We start from the raw sequence: 13,349 nt of genomic DNA on the forward strand, positions 1-13,349 counted from the left end.
ATTTTGTCACTGTAAAAAATGGTTATTTAGTAGACTCATTTACCACAATATGAAGTTAATATTTAGCATATTGGATGAATGATGAAAAAAAAAATTGTCATACTATGTATTATTTGATAGTACAAATAATAAAAAAAAAATAAAACAATGTAATGATATTTAAAAATACAAAGAAATGAGTTAAACATATGCACACTTTACATTCGATGTGGGATTCCGAAGGATCAATCCCTAAACACGCGTATAATAATGGAGTTTGAATTTAAAAAATAATACCTATACATGGTTCGAATTTTATGTGTTGGGTATTTGTTATCTAAATTTATTTATATAAATAATTAATTAATTATAAAATATATATATTTTTTATAATAATATATAAATTTTTTATATCAAATATATTTTAAATAAATAAAATTAAATATTCATAAAATTAATAAATTTTTAATACATATATAAAGCTAAATGCATTCAGAACCATTCGAGTAATAATAACGGAGTTTAAATACATTCATATAATTCAAAATGAATTAATGAATTTATATAAAATTTGGGATGAGGTGAAATATTAAAATTATTAATAAGTTAAAATTCGAATATTCGCACTCTTTAAGCACCAAATCTTCTTTATTTGTTGGTTTCCTTTAGCTCTACCACTCCGCACCCGCCTTCAAAGAAATCTAATTTGTTTATTTGCTTGTATACATGGATAAACCATTTCTCCTGCTTCTCTTCCTCTTATTATCATGCTCTTTACCTATATCAATATCATCATACAATGTTCCAGCAATTTTCACATTTGGGGACTCCATTGTTGATGCTGGAAACAACCATTTTAACAAGAATTGTAGCGTCCAGGCCGATTTCCCGCCCTATGGATCTACGTTTTTCCACCACCCTACTGGCAGGTTCACCAATGGCAGAACTGTTGTGGACTTCATCTGTAAGTTCTCGATTCTCTTTATTTTGTTTGCTCATCATGCACTTGTATATGTGTACTAACCATCATATATGTTCAGGCTGTTAATTATTTAATCACATCATGGAAAAATATGATTTGATAATGGTCATTGCAATCACATCAATTGGAGATATATGCGTGAAAGGCTGTAAATATAACTAAAGGTTTTACTTAGCTAAAAGATATATATTTAATATATAAATATACACCTATATATGGAAAATACGCTTCAATATGAATTTTTTTAATTGATTATTTTTAAAAAAATATTTAATTTTTATGAATTAATTTGGGTGCAGCACAATTTCTTGGAATTGAACTCCAATCACCGTACCTGGCGGCACGGCTGGCAGTTATGAATGGAAGTAGGAGGAATTATCCATCCAATGGCATCAACTTTGCCAGCGCTGGCAGCGGTGTTCTGCGGTAAACAAATCAGGATTCGGTATTACAAAATTTTGCCATAAATACTTCAAAATGTATTATTAATTCCGAATGAAACTCAAATTTCATACTTTCTCGTGTGGAGATGATTTCAGAATCTCATTGATTGCTATAATTCAGAATGTTATAACTCTGAAAAGGACTCTAATAATATCAAATTAGCAGCAAATGGAATACTCTAATCAATCTCTATTAACTAATTGCATGGATTTTATTGTTTGATATTCTAAATTTGCCTTTCTCAATTGGGTAACATTTGTGGATACATGAAGTAGGGAGTCGTACCAATCCAGGACCAGCTACAGCAATTTCAAGCACTAGTACAGCAAAAGCAGATGGATAAAAATCTGCTAGACAAATCCCTCTTCTTTTTCGAGTCTGGCTCTAATGATGTCTTCAACTATTTCCTCTCCTTTGGCACCCCAACACTTGATACTGACGCATACGTACAGGCCATGTTAAGAGAGGTAGAAAATTTGATAGGCCATATTTATAGGCTCGGTGGTCTCCGGCTTGCTGTTTTTTCACTAGGTCCTGTTGGCTGCGTTCCGGCCAGGGTTTTTTTGCTGAATGCACCTGTTGAGAAATGTTTTGGGAGGATGAATGTGATGGTTAAGAAATATAACGAGGGCTTGGAAAGCTTGGTGAAGGATATTTCTGTCAGGTACCCTGGCGCAGTTGGTGATGCTGTTCAGCGATATCGAGCCATTCCAGCACGATATGGTAATTCCCTTATCCTCTCAAGATCATAAGAAAATGACCAAATTGCATATATATTTTTGTTGTGAAAATATTTTCTCATCTTTCTCAAAACGGATTACAACATATTTGTACAATTGTGATCCTAACTAATAAGGAAAGTAATCCTATAATTAAGCAAATACATATCTGCAATGATATAAGTTAGGAATACAAAGAAATATACAAAGTTGACATTCTTAACACTCCCCCTCAAATTGGAGCGTAGATGTTAATCATACTCAACTTGCTACAAATGTAGCTAACTCGTGCTCCATTTAGAGTTTTTGTAAAAATATCTCCCAATTGCTCTCCTGTTTTGACATGCCCTGTTGAGACAACCTTCTGTTGAATCTTTTCTCGAATAAAGTGACAGTCAATTTCGATATGTTTAGTTCGCTAATGATACAAAAGATTAGAAGCAATATGGAGAGCTGCTTGATTATCACACCATAATTTTACAAGTAATGGAACCTTAAGACCAACCTCATCCAATAACTGAAGCACCCACATAACTTCACATACTGATTGTGCTATAGCTCTATATTCTGATTCAGCACTTGAACGAGAAACTACACTCTGCTTCTTACTCCTCCACGACACTAAGTTTGCTCCAACAAAAACACAATAGCCTGTTGTTGATCTCCTGTCAATCTTTGATCCTACCCAATCTACATATGAAAAACACTCAATATTTAAATGCCCATTATTGCTATACAAAAGACCACAACCTGGAGCACCTTTCAAATAGCACAATATCTGTCCCAAAGCTTCCCAATGAGTAATAATAGGGGAAGACATAAACTGACTCACAACACTAACAAAGTAAGCAATATCTGGACGAGTCACTATCAGATAATTCAGCTTTCCAACCAATCTCCTATACCTCTTAGGATCATCAAAGAGCTCACCATCTTCTGTTGTAAGCTGAATGTTAAGAGTCATTAGTGCACTACATGGTTTAGCTCCTAATTTTCTAGTCTCTGCCAATAAATCAAGGACATATTTCCTTTGAGACAAGAAAATGCCTTTCTTACATCTTGAAACTTCAATGCCCAAAAAATATTTCAACAAACCCAAATCTTTTGTTTGAAATTGAGTTTGAAGAAATGACTTAAGTGATGAAATGCTAGCACAGTCACTTTCAGTAATGACAATGTCATCAACATATACCAGACCACTTTCAGAATGCTTAAAAAATACAGAATGATCAAAATTGCTCTTTTGCATGCCAAACTATTGTACCACCTCACTAAATCTTCCAAACCAAGCTCGGGGACTTTGTTTCAAACCATAAAGAGATTTGCAAAGCCTACAAACTTTGCCTGACTCCACCTGAGTAACAAACCCAGGTGGTTGCTCCATATATACCTCTTCTTGAAGATTACCATGAAGAAAAGTATTTTTGATATCCAACTGGTGCAAGGGCCAATCATATATAGCTGCTAAAGAAATAAACAAGTGAACAGAAGCAAGTTTAGCTTCAGGTGAAAAAGTATCAGAGTAATCAACTCCACATGTTTGAGCATATTCTTTTGCCACAAAACGAGCTTTTAACCGAGCCATAGATCCATCGGGATTCACTTTCACTATGAACACCCATTTACAACCTACAGCCTTCCTACCAAGTCTCATGTACCATTAGTCTCTAGAGCCTCCATCTCCTCTCTCATAGCATCACACCAGCCGGGATGGGTAATGCCTCACTAATAGTTTTGGGAATATGGATAGAGTCTAAAGAAGTAACAAAACACCGAGAACAATAAGACAACTGATTATAAGAAACAAAAGATGAGATAGGATAAGTACATGTGTGTTTACCTTTACGAAGAGCAATTGGTAAATCAAGGTCAGAATCAGGAGCAGAAGCAGGAACTGGATCTCCCAACGAAGAAGCTGATAGAGAGTTTGAGTCTGAGTCTTGGATCTCTTCCATCCTCCTAGGAAAGGTCCTAGAATAAACATGATGAACTAGTGGTTTAGGCTGAATTGGTACTGAGGCTGAAGGATCAGATGATGAGAGAGGACTAGACATAGTATATATTAAGAGATCATCCTCCTCCCCCTGACTCTCATGCACAGATGATTAAGGAAAAAATGGGGTAAACTCAAAAAATGTAACATCGGCAAATACAAGATATTTATTGAAAGTGGGAGAAAAACACCGATACCCCTTTTGAAGACAAGAGTACCCAAGAAAGACACACTTGAGAGACTTGGGATCCAATTTGGTAACCTGCGAACGAACATCACGAACAAAACATGTGCACCCAAAGATACAAGGTTCAATGGGAAACAAAGACTTAAAGGGAAACAACACATTATAAGAAATGTCACCATGAAGGAAAGATGATGGCATATGGTTAATAAGAAAATAAGCCGTGGAGACTGCATCAGCCCAAAAATGCTTAGATACCTTCATTTGGAAAAGTACTCTAGCTACCTCTAAAAGGTGATGATTCTTTCTTTCGGTAACTCCATTTTGAGAAGGAGTATCAACACAAGAGGTTTGATGGATTCTGTGACATATAATTCTTGAAACTGTTGGAAAGGTATTCTATTGCATTATCACTTCTCAAGGTACGAACACATGCATTAAAATGAGTTTTGATTTCAACACAAAAGGCACAAAATATAGAAAATAACTCTGAATAATTTTTCATTAAAAATAACCAAGTAACATGAGAGTAGTCATCAACAAAGGTAACAAAATACTTAAACCCAGTTTTAGAAATGATAGAACATGGACCCCATACATCATAATGAACTAACTCAAAAGGAAACGAAGCCCGTTTATTGACTCGAGACACTGTAGGTAAACGATGGTGTTTGACATGACTCATAATTTAAAACTGATAAAGACTGAAACTGTGGATATAACTTTTTCATGATAGATAGGGAAGGATGGCGCAACTGACTATGAACTTTGAGAGGACTTAAAGCACTGGAGTACACAAGAGATCTCGGCACCTGCTTGTCAATGATGTACAGGCCCCTAAACTCATACGCTTTACCAATAATCTGCTTCATCGTAAAATCCTGAAAGAGACAATGATCGAGAAAATATGAGACACAACAATTAAGGGAACGAGTAAGTTGACTAATAGAGAGTAAGTTAAAAGCAAATTTAGGTAAGCATAAAACTGAAGACACAGAGATTGAGGGTGATACATTGGCTACACTAGTACCCATGACACAAGATTTCGACCCATCAGCTAAAGTGACAAAAGAAGAGGAGTAATGAGGTTGAAATTGAGACAAAAGACTAGAGTTACTTGTCATGTGGTCTGTAGCCCCAAAATCAATGACCCATTTTAAAGAAAATGACACAAGGCATGTAGTAGAATTACCTGACTCAACAATAGTAGCGGTTAGTGAATTAGTGGGCTTTAGTGATGCCTGATACTAAGAGAATTATGCATATTCTTCAGTAGAAACTAAAATAGTTTTTTTAGAAGGAGGAGCTATGGTAGACTCCTCGGCTGCTATATTCTCCATCTGAATTCGCTTATTCTTATTCTGAAGCTGTGGGTAAGTTCTTTTTGTATGTCTTGTCTCATGGCAATAATAGCACACAATGCCTCCTGAGTCACGGTTATGGGCAACTTCCCCACTTCGCTGATTACCCCTATTACCATTAAACCCTCCTTTGTTGCCTTGCCTCCCATTATCAATGCGACCAACCAAGGCACTGTTAACAAAATTGTGGAGGTTGGGAAGATTCTGTACAAAGTACTCTAGTGAAAGTGTCATGCAGAGAAGAAATTTTAGAACTAGAAAGAATTTGAGATTTGGCAGTCTCAAACTCGAGAGGAAGACCTGCAAGAAAACTCATCATAGCCATTTGCTCCCTTTGAGCTTGTTGGAATTTCACATCAGGATTAAATGGCATCAATACATTGAGTTCCTCATAAACTCGCTTAAAATCCATAAAATAAGCCGTAAGAGACCTATCTTGCCTTTTTGCTCTATAGAATGCCTTGCACACTTCATAAGTACGAGAAATATTTCTTTTGCCCGAGTGTAAAAATTCTAAATAATCCATCATGTCTTTAACAAACTCACAGTGATTAATTAAACTAATTACCTCACTGTTAATTGAATTTCGAATCTGTAGGAACAATCGAGCATCTTACCTCATCCAAGTCTGCTTTGTATCACTGTTAGGAGGATCTTTGGTAAGGTGATCATCCTTATCAATACTTCACAAATAAATACGAATGGTCTTGCTCCACTCTAAATAATTGGAACCATTATGTTTGTGCTCCGTGATTTTTGTCATCACAGGAATCACATCAGCAACTACATTTTTAGTATATGTCATTCTAATAAACTTATCACAACCAATTTATTAAGGAGCAAATTACCTAAAATTTTCTTCAAAACTACTAAGATGCACACCAAATCACAGAAAGCAATATCAAAACAAATATGAGATGATGAAAAAAAAAACAACATGCTTGGGTTGTCAAAAAATAGTGTAAATAGTACCGTTTTACACCTCCGAACCACAAAAGGCACAAGAATCAAGGAGCTACACATCGGGTAACTTATCCCTATCCAAGAAGAGAATGTTGAAAGTGCTCAAAAAAGAAACAGACGGCAACCGAACGACACACGTGCTCTGACGCGCTAGCGCCTAAAACTACGTTAATCCTTCTGTCGGCATGTGCGGCTCACGCACGGCTCCATTAGTGACCGAACCTCCAGGACACTGGTAGCCGGTGACCTAGCTGGCGTTTGGGTTGGGAGGTAAGACAAGATGGTCACCCTTGATGGTGATCCAATTCTCCAGTAGCCAAAAACGTAGAGAAAAATAGAAAAAAAAAAAAAAAAAAGAAACAAGAATTTCCTTCACAATAGCTCTCATACCATGTTGTGAAAATATGTTCTCATCTTTCTCAAAGAAGGATTATAACATATTTATACAATTGTGATCCTAACTAAGAAGGAAAATAATCCTATAATTAAGTAAATATATATCTGCAATGCTATAAGTTAGGGATACAAACAAATATACAAAGTTGACATTCCATAACAATTTTATTCCTAATTAATACCCTCCTTGTGTGTTTGTGTGTGTGTGTGTTTGCAGTTTTTACCAATGTAATGGGTGCATGTTGTGGAGATGGGCCTCTTAGAGGAACGCTACAATGTGGGAAGGAGGGTTACAAGATATGTCTAATCCAGAGATGTACTTGTTTTGGGATTACTTCCATCCATCGGAGCACACTTACAAGCTAATCTCCAAGATCTTATGGGGTGGAAAAAACTCAACAATTAGGCCATTCAATCTTCAGACTTTAGCAAGCATGCTTTGATCTATGTTTGGAGTGAAGTAGAACGTGGATGAATGCCTTCTTGTGTTAGCAAGCAATTTAATTATTTGTTCTTCAAATTTGCAATTCCCATGTAGCAAATAGTATTCTGGTTAAATAAAATTGCAATTTTATTATGCCTTTGCATGTTGTGTTGACTAACCATTTTGGTTTTGAGTTAGTTGCATCTGAATTTGGAGTTTTGATTTATTTTTACCAATAGATATAAAAGGGGTGAATTATTAGTTCTTCATTGAATGACTTTTGGGGTGAGGTTTATGATATTAGAAATAATACATTCACATATTTCCAACAATAGGTGGTTTGACGCTATGGCTGATTTCTAACTTACATGGCCAAAGTCTTGCAGAGGCCATTCTCTTTCACTTGTGCAGTTAGTAATATTTTATGCTAATAAGATATTGTACTTGCCTGCAATTTATTTTTACTTTTTATTTTCTGAGACATCCTTGGAGGGAAAAGTGGCTCTGCTAGTCAAGTACACTTAGGAGTGGGCGGTTATACTGCCTGTGCCGCAGCTTATTCATCTTCTCAGTATGGAACTTTTGATGAGTAAAAGGAAGGACTCAAAGGAGATGAATCACAAAGATCAAATGGGGAATTTTCTCTTGGTTCTTTAAGAAAAAGCAAATCAAAAGAAAACAGGGAACAATTGTTCGAACCCCTTTTTGAGAAGGATAATATGGTGCTTAAGAAATCGGATAGAGATGATTAATAATGATGCATTAGTGTAAGGATAGTTTGTAAATGAGATAAGCATAGGATTGCGACAATAGTGATTTCTTAACCATTTATACTATAATTCTTCTTTATTCATTTGTGCATTAGATAATGAAAACATCAATACAATGAGGATGAATGTGACGGTTAAGATATGTAATGAGGGATTGGAAAGCTTGGTGAAGGATATTCCTGTGCAGTTTATGATGCTGTTCAGCGATATCGAGCCATTCTCGCACGATATGGTAATTCCCCTATCCTCTCAATATCATAAGAAAATGACCAAACTGTGTATATATTTTATTACTAATTAATACCCTCCTAATTTTTCGTGTGTGTGTGTCTGTGTGTGTGCATGTTTCACCAATATAATGTGTGCATGTTGTGGAGATGGGCCTCTTAAACGATCGCTGCAATGTGGGAAGGAGGGTTACAAGATTTGTCCAAATCCAGAGATGTACTTGTTCTGGGATTACTTCCATCCATCGAAGCACACTTACAAGCTCATCTCCAAGGTCTCGTGGGGTCGAAAGAACTCAAAAATTAGGCCATTCAATCTTCAGACTTTAGCAAGCATGCTTTGATCAGCGTTTGGAGTGAAGTAGAATGTCGTGTTGGCAAGCAATTTAGGATGTTTTCAGTTTTGTTATGGTTTCTGGTTTTTCCTTTTTTTTTCTTAAAAAAACAAGAAACATATTCAGTAAAATTATTTGATTCCTATTTTCTCTGCTTTTTTTAAGTGTTTTCAAAAACAAAATCAGCAAAACAAGAAACCAAAGAACTGGTTTCATCTTTTGTCTTTTTGTTTCTCATTATATGTCTATCTAACGCCCAAATGAAACCCTCTTCTTTTGTTCTCCATTATCAGCACCCACTATCTCTTTCCCATTTATTGCAGGCATCACTAGGCATCTCCGCCATATCACTCAATATTCATCTCTCTCGCCCATTTCATGAAATTAAAAATCCCATTCTCACATCCTTGATCAGCAGTATAGAGCCATTTACCCATATTCAATTTCATCTTTTTTTCCAGATTCTGCCATTAAATAGCAGCAAAACCTTATGTTGTTTAGATATTTTTTTTTATTTCCTCTTCAAATATCAAATGTCGAAGAAAATTTATAATTCCTTAATTAACTTTGAGGCCAAGCTGTTACCATCATGGAAAACATGTATGGCTTGATTTGTGGCCATGAATTTGGATAATCTCAAAATCATCATCAAAGCTTTTGTAAACAATTGGTAAAGGGAATTGATTATTTGATAAGATTATTGTTAATGGATGAAGTAATAGTAAATGAGATTTAAACTCCGTTTGTTTTATGGAAAATATTTTTTTTTATATATTTTTTTGTGTTTAAAACACTAAAATTGATTAACGGAAAATATTTTCTTTTGATTTTATTATTTAAAAGAGGAAGTCATTTTTTATTTTTTAAATTTTATTAATTTTATTAAAATGTGAATACACTTATATATAAATAAAATAAATACATATCATTAATTTAACATTATAATTAAATAATAAAAAATATTTTCATAAAAAATATTTTAAAAAAATTTTTTTATAAAAATATTTTTCATATATAAATTATTTTTCGTGAAATAGACGGAGGCTTAAGGAAAGATCCATCTGTATAATAAACTATTATTAAAATGATAGAGAAAAAAATCTGTTAAACAAAAACGGTTTATGTTTCCATAAAAGTTAAAACAGAAAAACAACAGTATTACTGAACACCATTAATTATTTGTTATTTAAATTTGCAATTTTCATGCTACAACTCCAGTCAAATAAAATTACAATTTTATGATGCCTTTGCATGTTGTGTTGACTAACCGTTGCTTAAAATTTTTCAAAATAGGTCCCGGATCTCAAGTGTCTGGTGAAAAGTTATTTCCTCAAGCATTGTTAAATCTTGCTGAAATGAGTATTAATACACAAAATCCATGACAATTGAGTAAGTGTTTTTTTTTTTTAATTATAAAAAATAATAAAAGGTATACAAACTTATCACTTTTTTTTATAAGTAAAGAAATTTTATTAAAAAAAAAAACCAAGAGAAACTTGGCCTGATGAAGCAACAAAAACAGTAAGCCTGATGCCAAAATAAAGAGACAAAGCATAAACAGTACAATAAACAATACAACCAAATCAAACAACACTCAGAAGCAGAGACGAGGCACAGCTAATGAAGTCAAAATGTGCAACAAAATTGAGGAAGAGAGAAGATGATATACAGCAGGCAACACAAATATTGAGGATCAAACCAGTGCAAAACCTCTAAGTCCAAGAAACGGAGTATAAAGAGTGCTGGAACACCCTACAAGCCCAAACAACACACAATAATATAATAAGGCAAACAAAAAATGATAAATGGCATGTAACCAATGGATATAAATGTATAAAAAAAATGCAGATCTCAAATAATAAAAAAATCTAAATCAAAATTTTTTTTTACATTTTTCTTAAATTATTTTATACCAGCCATGAAAAAATCATTAATTTAGTTATATTTTAAACATCAATATTATAAGTTAACAGTTTGTAGATATCTAATTAATTATTTCAAAATATATAAAATAAACATTTTTTTAAGAAACATTATTCTATATACTAATTTTTTTACTTTATTTACTTTATTGTGTCAATAAAAAATAGGCATAATCACAAAAATAAGTAGAATCTTTTAATAGTTTTGCAATCTAATCCAAACATTTAAATCTGTCAAATTTTTAAATTTGTAAAATATTATCCAAATTTTTCAAAATTTTAAAAAATTATTATAATTTTATCCAATTTTTTTAACATATTTTTTAATTTTATTTTCTGACTAATCTAATCTTATCACTATCATCAACTACTTTCAAATTTCATTTTGATATCAATAATAGATCAAAATTTTTAGTCATTTAGTAAAATTAGATAATTTTAGATATATTCTCTCTCCTTATTACTATCAAATCTCTTCGCTCAATGGTTATTAAAAATGGTAAAGTTGGATTTTCAATAATAGATATAAAAAAATTTTAAAAATGGTGTTTAAATTTTGATTGAGAAATTTTGATAAAATTTTAACAACTTTTACAAATTCGGTTAATTTTATCAAGATTTAAATATTTGGATTAAATTGCTAAAGCGCGAAAATTTTTGATTTTTTTTAATTAATCCTAAAAAATATCAATTAATGGATACAAATATGTCCTTCATAATGTAAATTTTAAAAATAAAATTTATATTTCAATTTACTTGGGCCATATTTTAGCCCGAGCCCAATTATGTACCTAATATAATTTATAAATTTTTAAAATTCTAAGATACTGTTATTTGATATCCATTATTGTTTAAACATAAAAATTACTAAATTTTAACACTAATAATAGATAAATGTTTAATTATTAATTATTATCTAGGTGCTTATATACTCAAAAATTTAAATATTTTTGATATTTTGTTAACATTGATCTAATATGTTCTATAGAATATTTATATCTTAAATTTATTAAATTACAAAATATGATTTTTATCATACAAATTTTTAAAATATGTGGGCCAATATTTTTTTATCTGAATAAGTGGGCCAATATTAGTTTCATGTTAAATTACATTCTATATTTTAATATGTAGCCCAAAATAAACCAAAAACAATATAATAGTTTATTTTTTTAAGACTAAATAACATTTAGAAATAAACAATTTAAATATCAATTAATTTTTTAAATCTTTTACAAATTATAATCTTTTAAGTATTATTTAACTTATTAATTAATGGTTTATAGGTATGTTAAAAATTAAGTAGGTTATTAGTTTTATTGACCGGTAAAAACATTTATTTCAAAGTTAATGATATCAACATTTTGGTGTCTTAATAGACTCTAGGTTTGATATGATAAAATTATAATTAAAATATTTCAAAGTATTCTAAATTTTAAAATTAAATTAAATTAATTTTTAACTAATATTACATAATTAAATATTTTTCAATCAAAGAATATTGGTTGTTAACTGTCATTTAATTATATTTTGGGTAGAAAGGTAGTAATGTGGCCAAATTTAAGAATTAAAAAGATTTTATAATATGGGCTCATTTACCCTATTACAGTTTGGTTAAGTTTTATTATAAGACCCAGGTTATTAATTAATTGGCCCAATAAAACACATTATAAAATTTAATGGGTCTGATATTAAAAGAACTTTGCTTTTAGAATTGATTTTAATTATCCGTTGTATTGGCATAATTTTACTGTTTTCAGTTAAAATTTTTATGGATGATATTTTTATTGGTCTATATTTTAATTTTATAAAAATTTAAATTAATTAAATAAAAAAAAATTAATGAACTCATACTTTAATAATTTGAATATGCATCCATCTTATATTAGTTAATTGTCAATATTCTAAATATTTTAAAACTTATTATCCTTTCAAAATCTTACTTAACAAGAGTAAATAAGTTAGAGAATTAAAATTAAAATTAAAGTCAAAATATATATAAAATTAAAAAATTAAATTAGAATTAAACTAAAGGGTGAAAATAATAACTCAATTAATAAAAATGTATTTCTATTTTTAATTTTTTTTAATTTTTGAATTTTTTTTAAATGGCCTAGACAAAATTAATATGGTACCTACATTTATCTATTCACGTTGAATAAAATATAAGCTATGTATAAAAAGAAAAAAAAAAAAAGCAGATTGACTTAGTGCACTAGTGCATAACGAATTTAAAAATTCTACAGAGACTCTAAAAGAGTAATTTCAATTGTTCAACACTATAAAATATAAAAAAGATGTAAAAAATAAAAATAGAAAGAAAAAAAAAAAACTTTAAATAGAATCAAACCTCTAAATTGTGTCATAGCATGAAAATGGAAAAGGGAGAGAGAGAAACTATAAATGAAGGGAATCAAGTGAATACCCACCATTACTAAAGGCATGAACTTGATTGAATTGGCAGTTATTTTTGTCATATCCACTAAAAAAACAAAGTAACCTCCCTTAATGAAATTTCAGGTGTTGGCCCATCACCCTCTTCTTTTTGTTGGCGAGAATGTTGCCCACAACATTTTCTGTGAAAATACAATCAAGACAAAAGAAAAAAAAAAGTAATTAACACTAGAAGCAAGTTTTTGAATGCAAGATA

The 13,349-nt window shown here is 31.5% G+C and overlaps 1 pseudogene; it reads left to right on the plus strand.

Moving 5' to 3' along the window:
- Positions 1-656: 656 nt before the first annotated feature.
- On the plus strand, positions 657-7,557 carry LOC110644981 (GDSL esterase/lipase 6-like; annotated as a pseudogene).
- Positions 7,558-13,349: the final 5,792 nt, after the last annotated feature.

The sequence above is a fragment of the Hevea brasiliensis genome, chromosome 17 (assembly GCF_030052815.1).
Source record: "Hevea brasiliensis isolate MT/VB/25A 57/8 chromosome 17, ASM3005281v1, whole genome shotgun sequence".
Classification (NCBI taxonomy): Eukaryota; Viridiplantae; Streptophyta; class Magnoliopsida; order Malpighiales; family Euphorbiaceae; genus Hevea; species Hevea brasiliensis.